General features: G+C 35.7%; 1 protein-coding gene and 1 pseudogene across 26 annotated transcripts in view; both read right to left on the reverse strand.

Annotated features, from left to right (window-relative positions):
- Positions 1-26,321, reverse strand: part of DCDC1 (doublecortin domain containing 1) — a 490,046-nt gene that overhangs the window by 144,163 nt on the left and 319,562 nt on the right. The window lies entirely within an intron of this gene.
- Positions 5,648-6,628, reverse strand: LOC140612832 (spliceosome-associated protein CWC15 homolog pseudogene; annotated as a pseudogene).

Below are 26,321 nucleotides of genomic sequence, written 5' to 3' on the forward strand. Positions count from 1 at the left end.
AGCTAACAACATATTCAAGATGATTAGAGACCAAATATTTCCCTCTAAAATCAAGAATAAGGGAAAGATGTCATTTCTTACTATTCCTTTTCAATGTAATACCTAACTCTCAGCCAGAGTGCTAAGAGAGGGAAAAAGAAGAAATGAAAGACACATAGATTGAAAAGGAAGAATAAAACAGTCCCAAATCACAATATTATTACACCAAAGAATCTACAACAAAGTTCTTAGAACTAGCAGGAGAGTTTAACAATGTTGTAGGAAATACAAATCAAAACCACAATGAGGTATTGCTTTATCCCAGTTAGAATGGCTAAAACTAGCAAGATAGGAAACAACAAATGTTGGTACGAATGTGGAGAAAGGGGGAACCTTCTTCCACTGTTGGTGGGAATGCAAGCTGGTACAGCCACTCTGGAAAACAGTATGGAGGTTTCTCAAGAAGTTAAAAATAGAGCTACACTATGACTTAGCAAGTGCACTACTGGGTATTTACCTCAAAGATACAGATGTAGTGAAAGGAAGGGGCACCTATGACCTCAATGTTCATAGCAATAATGTCCACAATAACCAAACTGTGGAACTGTGGAAAGAGCCAAGATGCCCTTTGGCAGATGAATGGATAAAGAAGATGTGAGATTATATATATTGATATATATATATATATATATATATATATATATATATATATATATCACATGATATATATATATATATCATGGAATATTATAACTCAGCCATCAGAAAAGATGAATACTTACCATTCACATCGGTGTGGATGGAACTGTAGGGTACTATGCTAAGTGAAATAAGTCAATCAGAGAAAGACAATTATCATATGGTTTGGCTCATATGCAGAACATAAGAAATAGTGCAAGGAACAATAAGGGAAGGAGGGGAAACTGAATGGAAAAAAATCAGAGAGGAAGATAAACCATGGGAGACTCTTAACTCTGGGAAACAAACTGAGGGTTGCTGAAGGGGAGGGGAGTGAGGGGACGGGGTAACTGGGTGATGGGCATTAAGGATGACATGTGATGTGATAAGCACTGGGTGTTATATACAACTGATAAAAAATCATTGAAAATGACATCTGAAATTAATGATGTAGTATATGTTGGCAATTGAATTTAAATTTAAAAAATTAAAATTAAAATAAGGAAAAAACAATGTTATACAACAAAGATCAATATATGAAAGTCAATCACATTCCTATATACCAGAAATGAACAATTCGGATTTGAATAAAAAATAACACATTTTTTTAAGCAATTGTACAATTGCTTGCTTTTTAGCAATTATACAAAATATTAATATAAATACTTAGGTATAAATATTTTACATATGTTTGTAGGATTTATATACTGAAAGTTATAAAACACTGATGAAGAAAATCAAATATATGAATAAATGGAGGGATACACCATATTCATGAATCAGAAAACAAGAATGTTAAGATGTTAAATGTCAATTTTTCTGATTTGATCTACAGTTTCAAAGGAATGCCAATAAAAATCTCAAACTTTTTTGCAGATTTTGACAAACTCATTCTAAAATTTCTATGGGCAAAAAAAATTTCCATGGAAAGCAAAAGAACTAGAACGGCCAGACAATTCTGAAAAAGAACAATGCTAGATGATGCACACTACGCAATTTAAAATCCTACTAGAAAAAAAAATCCTACTAGAGAGCTATGTAATCAACATAGTATATTATTAATGAAAGAATAGAAATATCAACTAATGCACAGAATAGAGAACAGAAATATATTGACACATAGACAGCTAACTGAGTTTTGACAAGTAAAAGGCAATTCAATGGAGGGGGGATAGTGTTTTCAATAAATAATACTGGAACAAATGGACATCTATATGAAATAAAACAAAACTTTTAAATACCTCATACATTATATAATAACTCAAAATGGATCATAGACCAAAGGTGAAATGAAAAACTCTTAAAATATCTAGAAAAAAATAGGAATTGGTCATGAGCTTTTTAGATACATCACCAAAGACACAATCTATAAAAAAAAACAAACTTATAAATTAGGTGTTATATTTTTAAACTTTTGTTTTGTGAAAACACTGTTAAGACCATGAGCAGAGAAGACACAAACTGGAAGAAAATATTTGTAAATCACATATCTGATAATTCTTGTACCCAGAATATATAAAGAAATCTTAGAACTCAACAATAAGAAAAGAAACAACCCAATCCTTTCAAAGACAAGTGATCTGAAGAGACATTTCACCAAAAGAAGACATCTAAATGTCAGAGAAGCATAGGAAAAGAGGAGTAACAGCATTAGTCATCAAGAATATGCAGATTAAAATCCCAATGAGATATTAATACACACCTATTCACATGGCAAACAAAACAAAATAAAAACAAACAAACAAAAATTCTGCAAAGTGCTGTTGAGGATTCAGAGCAACAGGAACATTTATGTTTTATGGGAATGCAACATAGTAGCCACTTTGGAAAACAGTTAGGCAGACATTTATAAATACACACTTTCCATATGACCCAGCAATCACACTACTAGGTATTTTCTCAAGTGAACTGAAAATACATGTTTATAAAATGTGCATGGAAAGTGTTTATAGCAGTTTCATTCACAATCACCAAAAACTGGGAAAAAAAACAATATGTCTTTCAACAGGTGAATATATAAACTGTAGTATATCCATACAATGGAAAGTTATGCAGCAATACAAAGGGATAAAATGTTGATACACACAGCAATATGGATGTGCATTTTGGTAAATGAAAAGAGCTAAATCTAAATAAAACACTACATATTCTATAATTCCATTCATATGACATTATGGAAAAGGCAAAGATATAGGGACAGAAATGTTATCAGTAGTTGCCTAAGAATGGGGTTGAACGAAGGTATTGATTACAAAGGTGACATGCAAAAGAATATTTTAGAATGATCAAACCGTTTGTTATAATTTGTATGAAACCATAAAAGCCCCCAAATAGCCATAGAAATCTTGAGAAAGAAGGACAAAGTTGGAGGTGTCATAATCCCAGATTTTAAAATATAACAAAGCTGTGTAATCAAAACAGTATGGTACTGGCACAAAAATAGACACACAGATAAATGGAACAAAATAGCCCAGGAACAAACCCAGGCTTATATGGCCAATTAATCCATGACAAAAGCAGCAAGAATATATAACAGGGAAAAGACAGTCTCATCAACAAATGGTGCTGGGAAAACTGGACGCTACATGCAAAAGAATGGAACCGGACTACTTTCTTACACTTTCATGCACAAAAGTACTCAGAATGTATTAAGACCTAAATGTGAGACCCGAAACCATAAAACTCCTAGAAGAAAACACAGGCAGTAATTTCTTTGACATCAGCCATAAAAACCCTCTTCTAGATATGTCTCCTCAAGCAAGATAAATAAAAGTAAAAATAAACTATTGCGATTACACCAAAATAAAATCTTTTTCACAGTGAAGATCAACCCAAAGAATGGGAGAAGATATTTGCAAATGCCATTTCTGATAAGGGCTTAATATCCAAAATATATAAAGAACTTAATCCAATTAAAACCAAGCAGAAGACCTTAACCAATATTTTTCCAAAGAAGACAAAATGATCAAAACAGGTTGTGATCCCGGGGTCCTGGTATCGAGTCCCACATCAAGCTCCCCACAGGGAACCTGCTTCTCCCTCTGCCTATGTCTCTGCTTCTCTCTGTGTGACTCTCATGAATAAATAAATAAAATCTTTAAGAAAAAACCCTGCATGGTAATAATTAATTACTTGATTAATTCATTAAAATGTGACATATATTTATGTAATATGGAAGTGATAACTCATGTCACATAATATTGGAAAGATTAAATAAAGTCAAATATGCAAAAAATAAAAACTGTTCTTTGTGATACTGGGGTGGTGAATATATGACTATGCATTTGTCAAAACCCATCTGTACACCAGAAATAGTGACTTTCACTGTTTTTAAATTAAAACACAAAACATACAGAAACCAAGTAAAATTGTGAGACAATTAGGATGGAATGCAGATTGTGGTAAATAAATCTGACTGTATTACAAATGTATAGTACAACCTCACTGAAGGGGTGAGGAAGAAAGGAGTTGGCTTAACTAACTAAAAAACAAGTGTTTTGTCTTGATATTAAAATGCTAAAAAAAGAATTACACGCAAACATTGCACTCTAGTTTTTAAATTTGTTTCTTATAGTAGTGAAGTTCAGCAATTCTGACACTATGTTACATATATATTAAATTTGAACAAATAGTAAAATATATTATATGTGATGGTGATAGAAGTCATGTTTCCCAATGTCAAAGAAAAAAGTTTCAAATAGCCTTATTTATGACCAAGATGGGAATATCAGAATGAACTCTCTAATGCTGGGTTGGAATCAAACATGTCAGTATGAACTCATGTTTTTTTGTTTGTTTGTTTTTTTACCATATACACAGACAGAAAAATAAACATAAATCCATGTGTTAACAAAGATAATATATATATGCATGTATTTCCTAGATCTGCCCATCAAGAAGGCCTAGAAAAAAATATACTCTAACAGCAACAAGCACACTTAGTACCTAGATCTTAATTTCTAAACATCTTTCTACAGTGAAAGAAATCAGGACTTCTTGGGAAAATGGCTGGTTCTATGATCGAGACAGGGAACACATGAGATGATCCTGTAACATCTTATACTGTCAGAAAATAAAAAAAGAGTTAAAAATAAAGGGAATGTATGTCAAAGGACATAGGAACTAACCTAAAAAAGCTCCCACTGGCTAAAACGAACAAATTGAACCAAGTCAAACAAATAATGGATTATCACCCAAAGAATAAAATAAATACCCATAAGCCCATATGAATAGAATTAATCGATTGAATAAATAAGTAATAGTGAGAGAGAATGGACTGATCTCTCCTTCCAAAAGAATTCCAATTCATAATGTAGAAAAAATGAGGGGAATATAAAATCACCATTAGAACATCATAGCAATAGTTGCAGCAGGCAAACTCCACTGATAAACACTAAATTAATGAGCAAAACCTAGGAGAAACTGAATATTTGCATAGCCTCAAAACATCTTCCCTCAAATATTTGTTAATTATTGTGGTGTCTTAACCATATCTGCAGATTTTTTTAATGTTCCTTCTTGCAAGAGGAGTTTAATTCCCTTCCCCATGTATGGGCTCAAGTATTTACTTCTAATAAATAGAGTATAGGAAGAGAAAAATAGTAACTTTTTAGTGGAGAAAGCGAATAGATATCATCTTAACCAGGTTATCAAGGTTAACATCACCAATACAATATAATATTGATATTATGCATACCCTGATCTAAAGCAACATAAAGGGCAATGACTCCTGTGATATTGTTACCCAAAATTCATAACATCAGCTTAATCATAATAAAACTTCACACAAAAACCAACTGAGGAACATTCTACAAAATACTTGACCACTATTCAGAAGGGTCAAGGTTGTGAAAGAAAAATAAATATTTTGAGAAACTCGGGAGATAAGATATAACTGCCAAGGCAACTTGGTATTCTGAATTGATCCAGGAATAGAAAAAAAAATCAGTGAGAAAACTAGAGAAACCTGAACAACCTATAGTTAAGACTATTTTTTTTTGAGTTTTGAAAATATTTATTACAAGAAGATTCCCTTTCCCATATTAAAAGGAAAGCATATTACTAGAAATATTCAGAGGATGGAAACTAGGTTAAACTAATTCCCAAGTCCTCATCAAATAAAGTTATCAATAAAGGAAAAGATAGTTTGGAACTTAAAATTAGGGAGGCCTATACATAATTTAGATGGGGAAAGAGAAAAACAGAACATGAGAATAATCATTTACACCTTACAGTCTTTAATTAAGCACATAAAACTGTACTATTTAATGTATTTCTCCATGAACTTTTTGTGAAATTCAGATCGCAGTGTATCATTTACAAATCTTTTGTCTTTCTTTTGATCATCTACACCTTTTGCACAGTTCTTGAAAACAACATCATCATCCCACCTTCTTTTAACTTTGAAGTTGGCCTGAGGCTGGGATGGACCAGTGAGATTAAGGAGAGGGTTTCCACTCAAAATGTTTTCCATACGTATTCTTTCTTCTTCAGCTTTCTGTTCTTGTTCCTTCCTGGCCTGCTCTTCAGCTCTTTCCTTTTTAATTTTTTCTAGTTCTGCAAGAAGAGCTGAAGTGTCATCATCATCACTCTCCTCTTCAAAATCTTCACCCTCATCTTCCTCATCTGTTAGAGGATCATCTGCATCAAGGTTGGCAGTAGGAATCCGGTCTAACCGAGGCTTCTTTGACACCAACGAGGAGGTTGTATGTTCTCTTGTTGGACGGTCTGTTTTTTTCTCTTGCAGCAACTCTCTCTCTCTCTTCCAGCTCCCTCCTGAAGTCACGGTTGCGAACCTGTTCAGGGGCATCCTGAGTAGTTTGTCTATATTTTATCTTTGTATAAGAAGGTAGGTCTCTACTTGAGTACTGCTTTGAGAGTTGGCTCAAATCACCTTCTCCTTTTCTTCTCCCACCTCTCACAGGTTCAAAAGTTGGCCTAGCTGCTGTTGTCATCTTTTATGCTCCCAGAAGCCTCCCTATAGTTAAGACTATTGTACCAGTGCTGACTTCATAGTTTTTTCATCTTTTTTTTTTTTTTTTTTTTTTTTTGAGAGAGAGAGAGAGTAGGGGGCAGAGGATAAAGGCAGAGGGAAAGGGAGAGAGACTATCTCAAATAGACTGTGCTGTGCATGGAGCAGGATAAGAGGCTCAATGCAGAGCTCAATGCAGGGCTTGATCTCATGACCCTGAGATCATGACCTGAGCTGAAACCAAGAGTCAGTCACTTAACTGACTGAGCCACCCAGGCATCCCTCTTAGTTTTAATAAATGGCTAACATGAGGGGAAACTGAGTGAAAGGGATATAGGAACTCTAGACTATCTTCACAATTATTCTGTGAATCTAAAATTATTTCAAAATATAAAGATTTTAGAGTATTATGAATACTTTAATTTCCTTAGATGTTCTCTCTCTAAATTTTATTGTGCTTCTGTTTTCCAAGAATCTCTAAGAAAGTGAACAGACTCCAGGCTGTTAGGCAAGTAGCAACAACACTAGCCTGGTAACCTGAAGCTTTTGGTTGAACTTCCAGCCCTGCCAACAAGGATGATCCTCAGGTAACCTGGGGGCCCAATCCATAATCCTAAAAATAAGGAGTTTGCATAATCTGACTCCCACATACCACTTTTATCACAATAAACAAACAAACAAACAAGCAAACAAACAGAAAAGAACAGTAGGGTGGAACTCATGTTTCAAAGAAAATATAAAACTCAAAGTGTTTTTTCTTTTAAAGATTTTACTTCTTTATTCATGAGAGACACATAGAGAGAGGCAGGAGACAGGCAGAGGGAGAAGCAGGCTCCTCACAGGGAGCCTGATGTGGGACTCAATCTTGGACCAGGATCATGCCCAGAGCTGAAGGCAGATTCTCAATTGCTGAGCCACCCAGGCATCCCTCAAAGTGTTTTTTCAATGTAAAAAATATATAGCAAAAAAAAACCACGAATGTCAATAAATTAAATATTTATTAGAGACGTTAGGAACTCAAAGCGTTGGCAAACCTCATTCTTGCCATTCCCCATTAGAAGGGAGGTCAACCTACATGTTATTAATCACCAACTAGAAAGAAAAGAGAAGTCAAAGCCAATTGCTCCAAATAAGAGAAATTGTCCTGGCTGTGAAGGAGTGGTCAGCCCATTGTCGGTTGCAAGTGCGACACCAAGGGTGTTGTCGCATGCAAAAGCATGTCAAGGCACCTAATCAGCTGGTTAGGAGTAATAGCTGCTCTTTCCAGACACACATTGAATTGCTTAATTCCAACTTTTAAGTTAGATTATAAATCTATTCATTCAAGCATCACAATGCTCTATATTAAATGAATACCAAAAATATCCAGGAAAGAGTTTCGTATAATTGCCTTCAATACTGTTTGCAGTCTTTATTATAATATTTAGTCTGTTTTTCTCATTTAAGCAATTATCAGGGCTGCTATGGCTACACAATAAGGTCTTAGAAAAGGAGGATTCTTTGCCGTCTAGATCCTGAAAGCAAGCTTATTAAGAATGACACAGGAAGAATTACAAGCATTCATTTTCTAAATTTCAGGGCCCTTTTCTATAAAGTCAAAGGGTACTATAAAATGTGTCAGGGAGCCACACATGCAGATATTCACATTTCACTTAGAAACCCTTACGGATTGCAAGTCTCTAAGTGGGTCTCTGTGAAAGGCAAGTATTCAGAATGTCACTCTTTTCCCAAGAGAGAGCAGGTTTTGATTGCAGAACATGTTACATTAATGAAGCTTTGTTGGCAGCTGGTGAGTAAAGCTTCTGGGTAGCATAACCCATTTTTCCTAATACTATGTTAAAAAGAGCCAAGCCTGAGCCATGCTCCAATTACTGGGAAAGAAAATCAAAAGAGGACAAGTGAATAGGATTTTTTGGTACTTACTTATTTTGGTATAGTTTCAAACTTACAGAAAAGTTACAAAAACAAAACAGAAAAATCTCCCATATATCCTTAACCCATACTGAATTTTATATACTTAAAATTACATATAGATATCATATATGAGATATGTGAATATATGACATATATCTATACCTTTTATACATATAATTATGTACATATATAATTTGTGAAAAATAATTTAAGACTATCTATATCCTGATCCGCATCCAACTTTCATCCAGTAGTATTACCATCTACTGATGATTTTTGTCCAAATCACTTATTACATACCAGTTGTGAAATGGTGATTTTTCTAACTCAATCTTTCCTTCAACACTTACTAATTAGCATTCTCCTCTAAAGAAGAGCCTATCTCCATCTTTCATTTATTCATTTGTTCATGTCGGTATGGACTCATAAGTTCTTATTTTATTCAATGATCTATAATTCATGACTATCTTTGTGTTGATGCTAAAATTGCCAATTGAAAGAATGGTTAGGGCACAGTAAGTGAGTTTTCCAAAGTTTGCTTCGGAAGCAAATGGTCACTTTGCCTTCAAAACATTTTAAGGTAAAAAAAAAAAAAAATGTGTCCTCCTATTTGAACAGAAACACTAACAAATCTTTTCCCCGCTCAGAAACTCCTGTCTAGACACATTACTCTTTCACAGCACCAAATCTCTGTTTTGCTCCTTATCCAGGGCTGCAGTTAATTACATGAAGAGACAGATGCTGAGCAGCCTAAGGCTTCCTCTGCCACCACAGCGAGGCTGAGCTCCACTCAACAAGCAGGTAGTGAGTGAAGACAAATGCTGTTTGACAAGGCAGGATAGCCCAGCACCCAGGGATAGAAAACAGACAGGCCACTCTGTGTTCCCAAGCAAAGACAGAGAAATATCAAGCAGATTGTTTCTGACAGAAATCATATCACAGCCGCACTTCCAGACAAAGTCCGTGTGAATGAAATGATACACTTTCTGTTTCCCATCTTCCCCTTTAACAAAAAAGGAGTATATCAAAGGTACATTGAAGGTGACAGCTCAATGCAAGGTGGTTAGAAAGATTTTATAAGCTTGGTTTCCCTTTGGAGATTTTTAAAGAATCAGCAACAGTTCATCGATTTAGATGCTGTAGCTAGCTATTCCTCTTGATTATAATGAATTTCCAGGTTCCTAAGTACTGCAACATTCAAGTACTCTAGGTTCGGTGAAGGTGGTGTCAAAACAGAAAATTAAAGCCATGAGCAGTCTCTATGTCACGTGGAAAAATAGAATAGTCTAATTTTTCTAAAATTTGTTAAGCAAAGATTAGCTGAAAAAGTAGGTTCTCAAATGTAAACTCATGTTAGTATACAGGCAGAAGTTATTTTAGAGGCCACCTAATGACTTATTCTTACACATTTAAGGGTGCAGAAATGACATAAAAATAAAAATTTCTCCTCAATGGGTATACTTTGGAGAGGAAATAATATTTTTATCCAATCCAGAAATAATTTTGCCAATGCTTTCCTCATTAGTTGTCAATGAATGTGAATTTAAATTATTCCTATCAAGGCATAATTAAATTATTTTAGTGCATTCTTTTTTAAACATTTTTGTTTTTCATTGGGCTCATAGAGAGTACTTACATATTATGTCACAGAGACAATAAATCAAACAAACTAATGCATAACTCCTAACCAACTGTTGTTTTCAGAAGAAAAAAAAAAACCCTCCAATACAACCTGCTGTGAGCCCAACTGTTGGGTGGTAGACCAACAACAATGATCATTCCCAAAGGAGAAGAGGGAGGGGTGCCAAACAGACATTCAGGGAGCTTTATTTCTCACCAGAAGGCTCAGAATAAGCTTTTAGAGAAGTAGGTAGCAAGAAATTGGCTGTCAAATTATATTATAAATCTATTGCTTTAAATAATATTTTAGTCGTTCCTTTAATTTTCTTTTACACTGTCTCCATTTTGAGCCATCCTGCAGTTCTATAAGTCAAAAGTTATAAATAGAAACGTTCAATTTTTCACATAGAAATTAAATTATAGTTGGGGAGTGTATTCTTGACCAAAAACTCTCATCAAATAAATCACATGTCCACTATATTTAAGAGTCTGTTTTTTTGTTTGTCTCTTTTTTCCTTTCTCGTTTGTTTCTTAAATTCCACATATGAGTGAAATAGGTGAAGGGGATTAAAAGTACATTTACCATGATGAGCACTAAATAACATATAGAATTGTTGAATTACTATATTTTACACCTGAGACTAATATAACACTCTACGTTAATTATACTGGAAAAAATATTACATGACACCAAAACAATATCCTAAAAAGAGTTGTAACAGCTATAAATTTCCATAATAATTTAGAATAGTAAAAACATCTCCCAGTCTTAAGAAATTATTAATATGCTATATACAAGAATCATTCAGAAGGCCCTTGTGCCCTACCCTTTATGAAATAAATTTGACCCAAAACTAATATAATGTCATAGAAATAAACTAGCAATCTCATCTATCAATAATGGTGTCTTTTTAAAATTTAGATGGACTTTTTAAATATAATTTAGGTGACTCAGATGTCTTTAATATATAATACAGATGTCTTTAATATATATACAAGGCATATGAACAAAAATTTTCCTTTTTTCTTCAAAAAAAATTGTAAAGTTAATCAAATCGTATAAATCAGTCCACAATTCATAAGTTCATAAGCTGCTTCAGAGCACTTTAGTAGTGCTTAATAAGATTCTTATTGGAGCCAACAATGAAACTATTTCCACCAGGCTGGGGGGCAAAATGGAGCATTTTAATAAATTAGAGCTGACCCAATAGTTCTCTCATTTATATTTCTTGCCTCTGTAATTTATTTCTGTGGTTCCCAACTTGACTACCACAAAGATAGTCATGGGCAATAAAGCAAACTACTCAGTGTGATGAGTTCTATGATAAGAGAAACATGGGGTGTTGTGAAGCACATAGAAGAGACATTGACTATGAACTTGAGAGTCAGGAAAAACCTCCAGGAGATGATACTATGGCTGACATCTAAGCCAAGACCTGCGGACAACTAGGAGTTAGTGGGACAAAATTTCTATCCATGATAAGAACCTAATCTAGAATGCCCGAATCAAAAGAATAACTTGTTGTCCTCCACATTTCACTGGAATGTAGTATTTAAGGGCTGGCCAGGAAATGATATGCTATAATAGTTAAGAATACAGTTAAGGGATCCCTGGGTGGCGCAGCGGTTTGGCGCCTGCCTTTGGCCCAGGGTGTGATCCTGGAGACCCAGGATCGAATCCCACATCAGGCTCCCGGTGCATGGAGCCTGCTTCTCCCTCTGCCTATGTCTCTGCCTCTCTCTCTCTCTCCCTGTGTGACTATCATAAATAAATAAAAATTAAGAAAAAAAAAAGAATACAGTTAAAAAAAAAAAAGAATACAGTTAAAGTCAGTTTTCCAGGGTTCAAATTCCTGTGTTACCTTTCAGTAGTAGTATACCTATGGGCAGGTATCTTTTCTCTGTGCCTCAGTGTAGTTCCTTTATCTATAAAATGGAACAAAAGATAATACCCAAATCACTGTAGTACTGTGTGATTTAAGGCAGATAATAAGTGTGTTAGAAGAGTACTTTAATAAGACTTGGACATATGTTTGCCACTATTTATCACAACTACTAGCATACCTGGATGGAAGGATATATATTCAGTTCCTCCTAAACATATCATGTATTTTTTTTTTAAATAGCCAGGGGAATTTTAAAAAAGAAAACCATATCTGGGGGCATCACAACGCCAGATTTCAGGTTGTACTACAAAGCTGTGGTCATCAAGACAGTGTGGTACTGGCAGAAAAACAGACACATAGATCAGTGGAACAGAATAGAGAATCCAGAAGTGGACCCTGAATTTTATGGTCAACTAATATTCGATAAAGGAGGAAAGACTATCCATTGGAAGAAAGACAGTCTCTTCAATAAATTGTGCTGGGAAAATTGGACATCCACATGCAGAAGAATGAAACTAGACCACTCTCTTTCACCATACACAAAGATAAACTCAAAATGGATGAAAGATCTAAATGTGAGACAAGATTCCATCAAAATCCTAGAGAAGAACACAGGCAACACCCTTTTTGAACTCGGCCATAGTAACTTCTTGCAAGATACATCCACGAAGGCAAAAGAAACAAAAGCAAAAATGAACTATTGGGACTTCATCAAGATAAGAAGCTTTTGCACAGCAAAGGATACAGTCAACAAAACTAAAAGACAACCTACAGAATGGGAGAAGATATTTGCAAATGACGTATCAGATAAAGGGCTAGTTTCCAAGATCTATAAAGAACTTATTAAACTCAACATCAAAGAAACAAACAATCCAATCATGAAATGGGCAAAAGACATGAACAGAAATCTCACAGAAGAAGACATAGACATGGCCAACATGCATATGAGAAAATGCTATGCATCACTTGCCATCAGGGAAATACAAATCAAAACCACAATGAGACACCGCCTCACACCAGTGAGAATGGGTCAAATTAACAAGGCAGGAAACAACAAATGTTGGAGAGGATGCGGAGAAAAGGGAACCCTCTTACACTGTTGGTGGGAATGTGAACTGGTGCAGCCACTCTGGAAAACTGTGTGGAGGTTCCTCAAACAGTTAAAAATAGACCTGCCCTACGACCCAGCAATTGCACTGTTGGGGATTTACCCCAAAGATACAAATGCAATGAAACGCCGGGACTCCTGCACCCCGATGTTTATAGCAGCAATGGCCATGATAGCCAAACTGTGGAAGGAGCCTCGGTGTCCATTGAAAGATGAATGGATAAAGAAGATGTGGTTTATGTATACAATGGAATATTCCTCAGCCATTAGAAATGACAAATACCCACCATTTGCTTCAACGTGGATGGAACTGGAGGGTATTATGCTGAGTGAAGTAAGTCAGTCGGAGAAGGACAAACATTATATGTTCTCATTCATTTGGGGAATATAAATAATAGTGAAAGGGAATATAAGGGAAGGGAGAAGAAATGTGTGGGAAATATCAGAAAGGGAGACAGAACGTAAAGACTGCTAACTCTGGGAAACGAACTAGGGGTGGTGGAAGGGGAGGTGGGCAGGGGGTGGGAGTGAATGGGTGGCGGGCACTGGGGGTTATTCTGTATGTTAGTAAATTGAACACCAATAAAAAATAAATTAAAAAAAAACATATCATGTAGAAATTAAGAATATTGAAACATATATTTTCTTAGTGTAAGATATTTCCTGGTGTAAACATGAGATGTCTTATATTCTCTCCAACATAATTAAAACTTTAAATATATTCTTTATTAAAAGAATAATATAAATTATAATCTTTATTTTGATCAAACAACAAACTATAACATGGTGTTGATCCTCTACAACGACAGCTTTATTAGAGATATTCTTTCTTATCTCCAGCAAGGACTTCCATCATTGTTTCTTATTGTTAGTCCACCCCCTGGTAACTTCCTAACATCACTTGGACTGTGGGATCAGTCATAACACAACTCCAGTTAGAGTCCAGACCGTTCCTGTTGCTTGCTGGACTACTCTCTGCTTTCTCTGGGTCCTGGGGCACAACTGCAATAAAACAGATAGCTCTCCCAACCTGTCACACCACATATTCACAACAGCCCAAGCTCAGCAGGTTCTTGCTACTCTAAGCCATCTTTTATTCACCTCAATTCATTTCAATTCAGCACAATTCAACAAAGATATATTATATGCAGAACACGTTGCTAAGGAATAAAGGGTGAAAGTAAGACTGACCCACTCTCAAAGAACTTAGAGACAATCAGGGGAGCAAAATGCATGTGACACATGCCTCAAGGGTGGGATGGGGAAAATGGTAAGGGATTCTAGATCTTTTCATCCCTCCTTCAGATCGCCTCCTCAGTCTTCACCCTCAGCCAATGACCACAACGTATAGTTCACTGAGATCATGGCAAATCCCTACAAAAACATTTTTTGCCACCTCCACTCATTCAAGCTTCTCATACTCACTAACTTTTTCCTCCATTCTCTAAATGTTTTACTTTGATCTGTCTACTGCTTACTTATAAGCTATCTTCCTTTCATATTTATCTCCTCCTTGGCTAATACCTTCAACTTTTCTTCTTTGCCTTCCAACATGCCCATGACTCTTCTTCCAAAAAGAAATCTTTAGGCCTACTGCTCAGAATTTATTTTCACTCAACCCATTTCATTGCTAAACATTGCTATGTTCCATTTCAACCCACATCTACAAACCTTTTCTCATCCCCACTCTCAAAACTACTCTCTCAAGCATCACTAATGTCTTCGTTATCAATCTAGTCAATAGCTTTTTCTCTCTTCTCCCTCTCCTTGATGTTTTTATAGTTATGGATATGGAGTATTATGCAATTCTTTTCAAAACTTTCTGCAGTTAGCTTGATGACACCACATAGGGCTGGATCTCTTTTCAGTTCTGCAACCAGTGCCTGCTAATTTTTTTGATACTTCCCTTTCCTCCTAATTATGAATTGCCTCAGCGGTTTAGCGCCGCCTTCAGCTTGGGGTGTGATCCTGGAGACCCTGGATCGAGTGCCACATCGGGCTCCCTGCATGGAGCCTGCTTCTCCCTCTGGCTGTGTCTCTGCCTCTCTCTCTCTCCTCTCTCTCTCTCTCTCTCTCTCTCTGTGTGTGTCTCATGAATAAATAAATAAAATCTTTAAAAAAAAGTTAATTCTAAGCCCCTAGTCTTTCCTTTCAATAGATTCCCATAGAGAACACATATAATAATCCCCCCTTATCCACAGGAGACACATTACAAGATCCCCAGTGGATGCCTGAAACTGCAGATAGTACCAAAATCTATATACTATACTTTTTATGCATATATACCTATGATAATGTTTAATTTATAAGTTAGGTACAGTAAGGGATTAACAAAAACTAAAAATAAAATAGAACAATTATAATATACTATAATAAAAGTTATGTGAATGTGATCTCTCTCTCAAAGTATTTTATTATATTCTACTCACCCTTCTTGTAAAGATGGTAAAATGCCTAAGTGATGAGATGAAGTGAGATAAATGATGCAGGCATTACATGTGTGAAATAGCATTAGGGTACTATTGACCTGACAATATGTCAAAAGGAGAATCATCTGCTTGTAGACTGGACTTGACTACAGGTAACTGAAAATGCAGAAAAGGAGGAACCACTATACATTCTCATGGCTGATGACTGAGCTGATGATTCCTGAATCCTTATCCCCAGGCCTGTTGTCTCACGAGCACTGCCCCATTTACAACAACCTACTGAACAGAGCAGAGCAGTTCTGGGATTAGACTACCTCAATCCATCTTCCTGCTGTGCTACTTATTAAAAGTGTCTGAATGGAAATGTCATTTAATCTCTTGATTCCTCAGTTTCTTCATCTTCAAAATGAAGGGAGTTATAATACCTACCTCATAAAGCGGTAGGGAGGATTTAATGAGATTATCCATGTAACAGACAGTATTTTGGCTGAATCATAGTATGCACTCAAAACATATTAGCTCTAACAATAATACCAATAATAAAGTGATAAAACTCCAGGTTTAGAATTTGATGATTGAAAATAAAAACTAAGTGATCAACTAAAAAAAAAAAAAATTCATGATCAAATAAAAACCTCTCCAAGAGTACTGTTTTCTAAAATTCCTCTAGTCATTTACATTCAAAATATTAGCTTCACCTTTGATTCATATGCACATTTAGAAACTAAATTCTATTTTCTTATTAAGTGACCCAAGAGGAGAACTCTTGGGTCCTCAGTATTCATTGGTATACTACTATTCCACCAAGCCTTCATCTCCCCATCATTCTTAAAGATCACAGTACAGATAGAACTCTGTAGAGGAGGCAGCATGGTGCCAAAATAGAGAACTTGCTTTATAACCAACTTGTTAAAGGATCTTAAGTAAGTCTCTTAACTTCTCTAGGCTTCAGTTTCCTCATGTGTTAATGCAAGAAAGCTGGATTCTATTTTCTTTAAACAAATTCTAAAATTCAATAGTTCTTTGAAAGACTATCATCACCATGTATCATGTAAACAGAAAGAATAAAATAGAAGTCACATTATTAAGAAACAGAGATATGGGACTAGAAAAAGTGTTTCTAGGAAATTAGAAAAAAGGCAATGTTTCATTTCATTGAAACTGAGGGATTAAGCAGGACCTCTGATAGTGACATTTATAACCCAACTTGGTTCTAAAGTAAAGCAGACTTGGAAATAATATTGCCTTGAAATAAGAACATTGAAGAATGCTGAGTGAGGATTCCTAACATTCCCCTAATAATAAAATGACTGGATTCTCAATCTCAATTGACTGAAGGTTGGTGAAACAATCCAAGAATGGGACATTAGGATTTGCAATTTTAGAGATAGAACAATGTAGTTATGAGAGTGGCTGTTGGATGAGAGTTTAGGAAACGTTATTAAAGAGGATGAGAGGAAGGACCTGAGAGGCTGGGACATGGGTCCTTTATGTGCTCTTTCAGGTCATCTGACATCATGGCAGAGCTTGTGCTTATAGGAAAACTGTGATTCAAGTGCCTAAAAGGGACTTAACTTCGTGTCGGTAAACAACAAAGTAAGAATAGACGGCAGCCCTACTCCTACATATGGCTCATACGTCTACAAAACTGAAGTTTTAACAAGACAATAAAGGAGTGATGGTCTGGAATCAGTAGTGAAAACCCAGAGTGCAGAGGGCACTGCCCCCATCTCCCTTTCTCAGAGGGATGAAATATTTTCTGAGAAGGTTAAGAGCAAAGCAAAGTCCTCAGGGCATGATCGGATTCACTGGAGAGAAGTAAGTAGAAGAAACATTCAGGGAAAAGGAAGAGGGGAATTTATTGAGTTGAGATTCTAGAAAGTAAAACATAAGTCTTGGGAAAGAAAAGTGGAGGGGGAGCTTAGGTCAAGGACAAAGTGCAGAGAATTAAAGGGATGAGAAGCCTGAGAGAGAATGGCTCTAGCAGCTTACATTATAGGGATTGATAAAAAGGAAACAGAGTAGGAGGTGTATTAGATTTAGTCCTAAATAAGGGAGCCTTTTATAATTCACCAAGAGATGGAAGAGAGGGAGGGAACAGGTGGATATGAGTAGGTGTTTCAAATGTTCCTTTTACTTTTTTTTTTTAAAGATTTATTTATTTATTCATGAGAGACACACAGAGAGAGGCAGAGACATAGGAAGAGAGAGAAGCAGGCTCCATGCTAGGAGCCTGATGTGGGACTTAATCCCGAGACTCCAGGATCTCACCCTGGGCCGAAGGCAGACACTTAACTGCTGAGCTACCCAGGTATCCCCAAATGTTCCTTTTTATTTATTGTTATATCTTTCATATGTGACAGTTTCTTGGGAGCAGGTATTCCATCTTCTGTTTCTTTTGTGTTACACATAGCATTTATCTCTATACACAAAAGACCTTAAATCAAACTGCTAGTTTGACAAAGACAATGGTTTTAGATTCAAGGAGACTGGGATGCTTGTAAGTGGAAAACAAGATGCACTGAAATGACCATGAGCTATGTTGCCTATCTTTATAGGCAAGACTGATTGGCCATGTTTAAACTGGTCAGAACAACGGAATATTTTCATATAACTAAAATAAATAATTAATTCATTAATGAATTAAATTCACATTTCATACTTAATATAAATGTTTTAAATGGCAGTTTTTCAGTGATGTAGAAAAAATATAAAAATAGACCTGCTCTATGACCCAGCAATTGCACTGTTGGGGATTTACCCCAAAGATTCAGATGCAATGAAACGCTGGGACACCTGCACCCCAATGTTTATAGCAGCAATGTCCACAATAGCCAAACTGTGGAAGGAGCCTCGGTGTCCATCGAAAGATGAATGGATAAAGAAGATGTGGTTTATGTATACAATGGAATATTACTCAGCCATTAGAAACGACAAATACCCACCATTTGCTTCAACGTGGATGGAACTGGAGGGTATTATGCTGAGTGAAGTAAGTCAATCGGAGAAGGACAAACATTATATGTTCTCATTCATTTGGGGAATATAAATAATAGTGAAAGGGAATATAAGGGAAGGGAGAAGAAATGTGTGGGAAATATCAGAGAGACAGAACATAAAGACTCCTAACTCTCGGAAATGAACTAGGGGTGGTGGAAGGGGAGGAGGGCGGGTGTGGTGAATGGGTGATGGGCACTGAGGGGGGCACTTGACGGGATGAGCACTGGATGTTATTCTGTATGTTGGTAAATAGAACACCAATAAAAAATAAGTTTATTAGAAAAAAAAGAAAAAAAATCACAAAGAAAGGGGGACTATTAACACATGAGCACCCAAAAATAGGAGTAGAAAAAGCAAAGATGAAAATGTTAAAAGTAATTACTTCCTTATTCAGGATACATAGAAAGAAAAAGGCTGTTACTGCAATAATACTAGATTTCAGAAATTAAAATAAAATCTGTGCCCAATAAGAATATGTAACAAGATCTTCATTTATTTCTGGGCATATTATCATCTTCCAGGAGAAATGCTTTATATGAAAGAATTACAGATCCAAATAAATAAGTTCACCTTTATCCTGCAAAAAAAGATTTATTAGTTTTTTAAATGAATAAGAATAACTTAAGGTATAATGGTTTTTATCCAAGATCTTATGGTTCTTCCTGTAATTTTATAATTTTTTTATAAGCTATAAAGGTCTGTTCCAAGTATCAATGACATCAAAGATGCATTAGTTTTTTATTGTGTATAATAAATTATCACAAATTTAGCAGCTAAAAGTATCACTAATACATTTTATCTCATAGATTCCATGAGCATGGGGTCCAGAAGTAGCCTGGTGGGGTCCTTGGCTTGGGATCTCAAAAAGCTGCAATCAAGGTGTCAGCTTGGGTGTGCTTTCATCTGAAGGCTCAACTGGGGATCCAATTTCAAGCCCTTTCAGGTTGTGGGCAGAATTTGTTTTTTAAAACTGCATGAGTAAGGCCCTTTCATATGCTACCTGCAGTCCCCTACTGCATGGCCCTCTACATAGAGAGTTCACGTTACAGCAGTTTGCCTCTAGAAAGCCAGTAGAAGAGTTTTTCACCCCAGTCTGATAAAATGCCATCTCATACAATGTTATGTAAAAAGAAAGTGACATTTAATCTTTTTTTTTCCCTGTATTCTATTACTTAGAAGCCAGTTCAGGTTTTGCCTACACTAAAGGAACAAATAAAACATGGAGTCAACAGAGCATGCCTTCTTGAGGTATGTCCCTCCACAAAAGATAAATTGACCTAACCAATTTTCTTGTGAAAAGTATTTTAAATGAGTAATGTTACATGTTTTTTTACTTTTAAGCTTTAAATATTTTTATCTCAAAAAATTCTCAAAGGCCATATATAATAATATCGTAAAATTTTTTAATGTATGAATATTTACATGATCAGACAATTCCTTAGAACCCAAAGCTAACCCAAAGCTACTGTTTTGAATATGAATTTTTAAAAGGTAATCTTTAATTAGTTCTATTTTTTGTTTTCATTATGCACATAAAAACCAACTACATAAATGCATAGATAAATGGAACATAATGGAGTCCAAAAAAATATCCATGCATGTATGGAAATGTGATATATGACAGAGGTGATGTTAAAAATTTTAGTGAGGAAATAATGGACTATTTAATGAATGATGCAGCAGCAATAACATTCTACATACAAAAAAATAATAAATTTCTTTCATACTTTCCCGTATAGTTGAGATATTTTGCAATTACAAAAGAAAAAATATCCTACCTCACTATTACTAGTGTGCATGTGCACATGCACACACACAAATCTATTCTAGGTTGATTAAAAACCTAAATGCACTCAGACCAACTTTTAAATATTTAGCATAAGCCATAAGATAAAATATTGATAAATCCTATTAATTTTTAAATATCTATTCAACAAAAGATACCAAAAACAAATTTGGGATAAAATATGTGCAAATCATAGTAGGATTACTATCTAAAATAACATAAATAACTACTACCAATCAATAAAAAAATATAAACTTAATAAACAACATTCCATCCCCTATACTGTAAATAGAACCACTTAGAGAGTTGTGTGACCATACCAAATAGTTAAAATTATTTGTGCTCCTTAGTCATAATAATTCCACTTTCCTGTATACACTTCAGGAAAATTCTTGTATTCACACACCACAAGACTTGTCAAGGAATATTCACTGTTTGTAATATTATGCAGTAATTAAAACTAGTAATAAACATCTAGAAATATTATTTAGTACATAGATAGCTTCACATTCACCATAATGGATAAATCTCAAAAACATAATGCTGAGTGAAGAAAGAAAACTGCAAAGTGTAATAGTGAAAAACTACAAGTAGCAAACGTCTACCAAAGCAAAATAAATAAATTGTGCTATAGTCACAATTGTACAGGAATTAAATTTAATTAGATATAAATGTATAAGCATAGATAAATCTTAAAAACATATTGACTAGTTTTACTGACATTTACACATACTTGGATATTTATCTAGGAAGGACATACACACACACACACACACACACACACACTGACTATGCATGTAATTTAATATCCTTAAAATATTCATATTTTGATAGAATAATGCTACTTTCATTTTCATCTACAAATGAGCCTGAAAAAAGAGAGCTAGCAAAGCAACTCCAAAAATAACTCCAAAGAGGAAAGATTTTTGGAAAGTCTAGTTTGAATAACACAAGAAATCATCAGGGCAGGGAATAGTCCAGGAGACACCACCACTTGGTATGCTTGCAATAGACAGCCTCTAAGAAAATCCAAAAGATCCCTGCCTGCTGGTAGTTTACATCCTTGAGTAGTTCCTTCCTGTTATAGACTGAGTTTCGACCCTCAAAATTCATATATTGAAGCCCTAAACCCTAAGGTGACTATATTTAGAAATAAGGTTTTTAAGGAGGTACATAATGTTAAATGAGATCATAAGGGTAGAGCCCTAGTCCAATAGAACTAGTGTCCTTCTAAGAAGAGAGACATCCAATATCTCTCCCACTCTCCCTCCACCCCACCCCTCTATCTCCATACACATAAAGGCCATGTAAGGACACAGTAAGAAGGTGGCAAGCCAGGAGGTGAAATCCCAGTGAAAAGAGAACTTTCTTGCATTGATTTTGGACTTCTAGCTTCCATAACATGAAAAAATAAATAACTTTCTAGAATTAATATTGTGTAAATGTCAATGCTACCCAGGGCAATTTACACATTCATTGCAATCTCTATCAAAATACCATGGATTTTCTTCAGAGAGTTGGAACAAATAATCTTAAGATTTGTGTGGAATCAGAAGAGACCCTGAATAGCCAGGGGAATATTGAAAAAGAAAACCAGAGCCGGGGCATCACAATGCTGGATTTCAAGTTGTACTACAAAGCTGTGATCATCAAGACAGTGTGGTACTGGCACAAAAACAGACACACAGATCAATGGAACAGAATAGAGAACCCAGAAATAGGTCCTCAACTCTATGGTCAACTAATATTTGACAAAACAGGAAAGACCACTGGGAAAAGGACAGTCTCTTCAATAAATGGTGCTGGGAAAATTGGACATCCACATGCAGAAGAATGAAACTGGACCATTCTCTTACACCAGACACAAAGATAAACTCAAAATGGATAAAAGATCTAAATGTGAGACAATAATTCATAAAAATCCTAGAGGAGAACACAGGCAACACCTTTTCTTTCTTTCTTTCTTTCTTTCTTTCTTTCTTTCTTTCTTTCTTTCTTTCTTTTTTTTTCTTTTTTTGGCACCACCCTTTTTGAACGTGGCCACAGCAACTTCTTGCCAAGATACATCTATGAAGGCAAGGGAAACAAAAGTGGTACTGAACTATTGGGACTTCATCAAGATAAAAAGCTTCTGCACAGCAAAAGAAACAGTCAACAAAACTAAAAGACAACCTACAGAATGGGAGAAGATATTTGCAAATGACCTATCAGATAAAGGGCTAGTATCCAAGATCTATAAAGAACTTATTAAACTCAACAGCAAAGAAACAAACAATCCAATCATGAAATAAGCAAAAGACATGAACAGAAATCTCACAGAGGAAGACATAGACATGGCCAACAAGCACATGAGAAAATGCTCTGCATCACTTGCCATCAGGGAAATACAAATCAAAACCACAATGAGATACCACCTCACACCAGTGAGAATGGGGAAAATTAACAAGGCAGGAAACCACAAATGTTGGAGAGGATGCGGAGAAAAGGGAACCCTCTTACACTGTTGGTGGGAATGTGAAATGGTGCAGCCACTCTGGAAAACTGTGTGGAGTTCCTCAAAGAGTTAAAAATAGACCTGCCCTACGACCCAGCAGTTGCACTGCTGGGGATTTACCCCAAAGATACAGATGCAGTGAAATGCCGAGACGCCTGCACCCCAGTGTTTATAGCAGCAATGTCCACAATAGCCAAACTGTGGAAGGAGCCTCGGTGTCCATTGAAAGATGAATGGATAAAGAAGATGTGGTCTATGTATACAATGGAATATTCCTCAGCCATTAGAAATGATGAATACCCACCATTTGCTTTGACATGAATGGTACTGGAGGGTGTTATACTGAGTGAAGTAAGTCAATCGGAGAAGGACAAACATTATATGGTCTCATTGATTCGGGGAATATAAGAAATAGTGAAAGGGATCATAGGGGAAAGGAGAAAATGAGTGGGAAATATTAGAGAGGGAGACAAAACACGAGAGACTCCTAACTCTGGGAAATGAACAAGGGGTAGTGGAAGGAGAGATGGGCAGGGGGTTGGGGTGACTGAGTGACAGACACTGAGGGGGGCACTTGGCGGGATGAGCACTGGGTGTTATACTATATGTTGGCAAATCAAACTCCAATAAAAAATATACAAAAAAAAAGAAAAAAGAAATTTCTGTTAATTTTCCAAGTTTGCGATGTCCTGTTATGGCAGTCTGAGCTGACTAATACACCTCCCTCACTGTACTAAGTTTGGTCTGTGAGACCAACAGAATATGGCAAAAGTGATGGTATTTCACTTCTAAGGTTAGGTTATGAAAGACACTCTGCCTTTCTCTGTTTCTCTGATCACTCACACTGGGGGAAGTTAGCTGAAATACAATAAGCAATTCCATGAAGAAGCCCAGGTGGCCAGAAAATAAAGTCTGCTGCCAATACTCACATGAGTAAATGTGGAAGCAGATTCTCTAGGCCCACTCAAGCCCCCAGATGACTAAAACCCTGGCTGATAGTTTGACTACAGTCTCATGAAAGACCCTGAGCCAGAACCACTCAGCTGAGTTGCTTCTGGATTCCTGATCCTCAGAAACTGTGCTAGATCATAAAATTCATTGCTTAAGCCCTAGATATGGTCTGAAATTTTGTGTCCCTCCAAAATTCATATGTTGAAATCCTAAGCCCCAATAATATTATCGAGTGGGGGAGTTAGGACGTGATTAGGTCACAAAGGCAGAACTCTCATGAACACAATTAGCAGTCTTCTGAAAGAGACCACACAGAGCTCCCTCGCCTCTTCCACCATATGAAGATACGATGAGAAGTCTGTGACCTGGAAGAGGACCCTTGTCTGACTGACCATCTGGCACCCTGACTTTGGACTTCCAGCCTCCAGAAATATAAGAATTACATTTATGTTGCTTATAAGCCACCCAGTCTGTCGTATTTTGTTATAGCATCAAAAATGGACCAAGACAGTCAGTTTAGGGCAAATTGTACCCAGGAACAACATACCACTTTATTCAAAACCAGCTTAAAAGGCTGCTACTAAATTTATCTACTTGATAGGAGGCCAGTCTTTTTTATTCCATGATGTTTAAAAATCGCTGTCCTCACTATAAGCCTTCATAATGATCAAGCTATCAGATGGAGGCACAACCCTAAGGAGTGGTTTTCAGTTTTACATAAGCACTGCTTTTAAGGAAGACTGACATCTTAGGATTTATTCACCTTCTACCCACCAATATTCTAGATAAAAACTATGGTTCAGGTGGTCCTCAATCGTGATTTAAATCTCATTCATTATCCAAAAATTTAAGAAGTATCTTATATCTTCCCTTTCTTAATTCTGTTATCTGTATTTAAGACACCAGAATATCCTTTTTTCTTTCGTTTTTTTGTAATGTAGCTAAATCCTTCTTACTGTTAAACAGACTTTTAGTCATATTAAAAATTGTTTCCCAGTAATAATGGGTTTTCACTGAAATGCTTCATTTTTTCCTCCTCTTCTACTCATCAGCTGTTTTTCTGTTTCCTTTCCTCCAGCTGCTTATGTTATTACATGCTTAATTTTCCCTTCCCTTTGGTGATCTTCTTTCCCTCTGATGTTTTCCCAATAGCAACAAACCCATCTGATCGTATGGATTTTAAATAAGAGCCATATTTTTCTTACTGTATTTATGGATTTTGCCTTTTCATCATGACCTTCTGAAATGACTTATGTATGCTTGAACTCTACTTAAGGGATAACTGCAGAAACTTTGGGGAAAAGGATTGTTATTTCAAAAACATGAGTGGAGCAGTTTGGATAAAAGGATGTGCACATCCTTGATAATATGCTTGGTAATGTCAATATTTGGAAGAAATGGATATCTATAATATGTTTTAATCAATACTGGAGTCAAAGTTAGGGTATAAATGGGTTTCCAGGTAGATGAAGCCAACTAGATGTCAATCGTTGTGTAAAGAGCCCTCAGAGACTTAAGTAGTAGAAATTAAGAAGCAAGCAAGATCACATAGATTCTGAGAACATGAACCGATCAAGATGATCTAAATTGTTTAAGGCCTATTATGTAAGCAAAAGTAAAAAAGATGTACTCACTTAAAAAAATCCTCTATGTTCTTAAAACGTCTTTTATTATGGCAAAGTGCATTTAGATATTGATATTTTTGAAGCAAAAACAAATTGATGCATAGTAGAGAGAAGGAGGTTGGATTTTAATCCCATCTCTGTCACATTTTAACTGAAAGACCTCGTGATGGCCATCTAGTTTCTGTGATCCTCAGTTTCTTTGGTTGTACAGTGGGAACCATAATACCTCCCTTAAAGAGTGGTAATAATGATTAGATGAGACAATGCACATGTGACATATGGAAAGTGCTCAATAAATAGTGGCTCCTTTAAATTCCTCAAATCAGTGGGAAAAAGAAGAGTAGCATGAGTAACAAAAAGTATTAGGTTTCCCTCAAATGGCATGAGAGGAATGTATTTTTTCTCCCATTAATTTTCAGATCTTGAAGCTACTATGAAATGTTTCTGCTGAAATGCTGTGTTTGCCACTTTTTTTATTATATAATGTTTAATGCAGAGACATCTATAAAATCATTTAAGGGGAGGAGACTGACATATAAATAAATAACTGGGGTACAGAAGGTGATCATATATAAAGTGTATGTGAACTCCTTATCAGATGTATCATTTGCAAATATCTTCTACATTCAGTGGGTTGCCTTTTTGTTTTGTCGATGGTTTCCTGCACTGTGCAGAAGTTTTTTATTTTGGTTAATTTCCAAAATATATAAAGAACTTGTACAATTAAACAGCCAAAGATAACAATAACAATAATAATAATCCAATTAAAATGAGCAGAGGACCTGATAGACATTTGTCCAAAAAAAGACATAACACAAATGGCCAACAGATACATAAAAAGATGCTCAATATCCCTAATAACCAGGGAAATGCAAATTAA

This window comes from Canis lupus, chromosome 21 (assembly GCF_048164855.1).
Source record: "Canis lupus baileyi chromosome 21, mCanLup2.hap1, whole genome shotgun sequence".
Taxonomy (NCBI): Eukaryota; Metazoa; Chordata; class Mammalia; order Carnivora; family Canidae; genus Canis; species Canis lupus.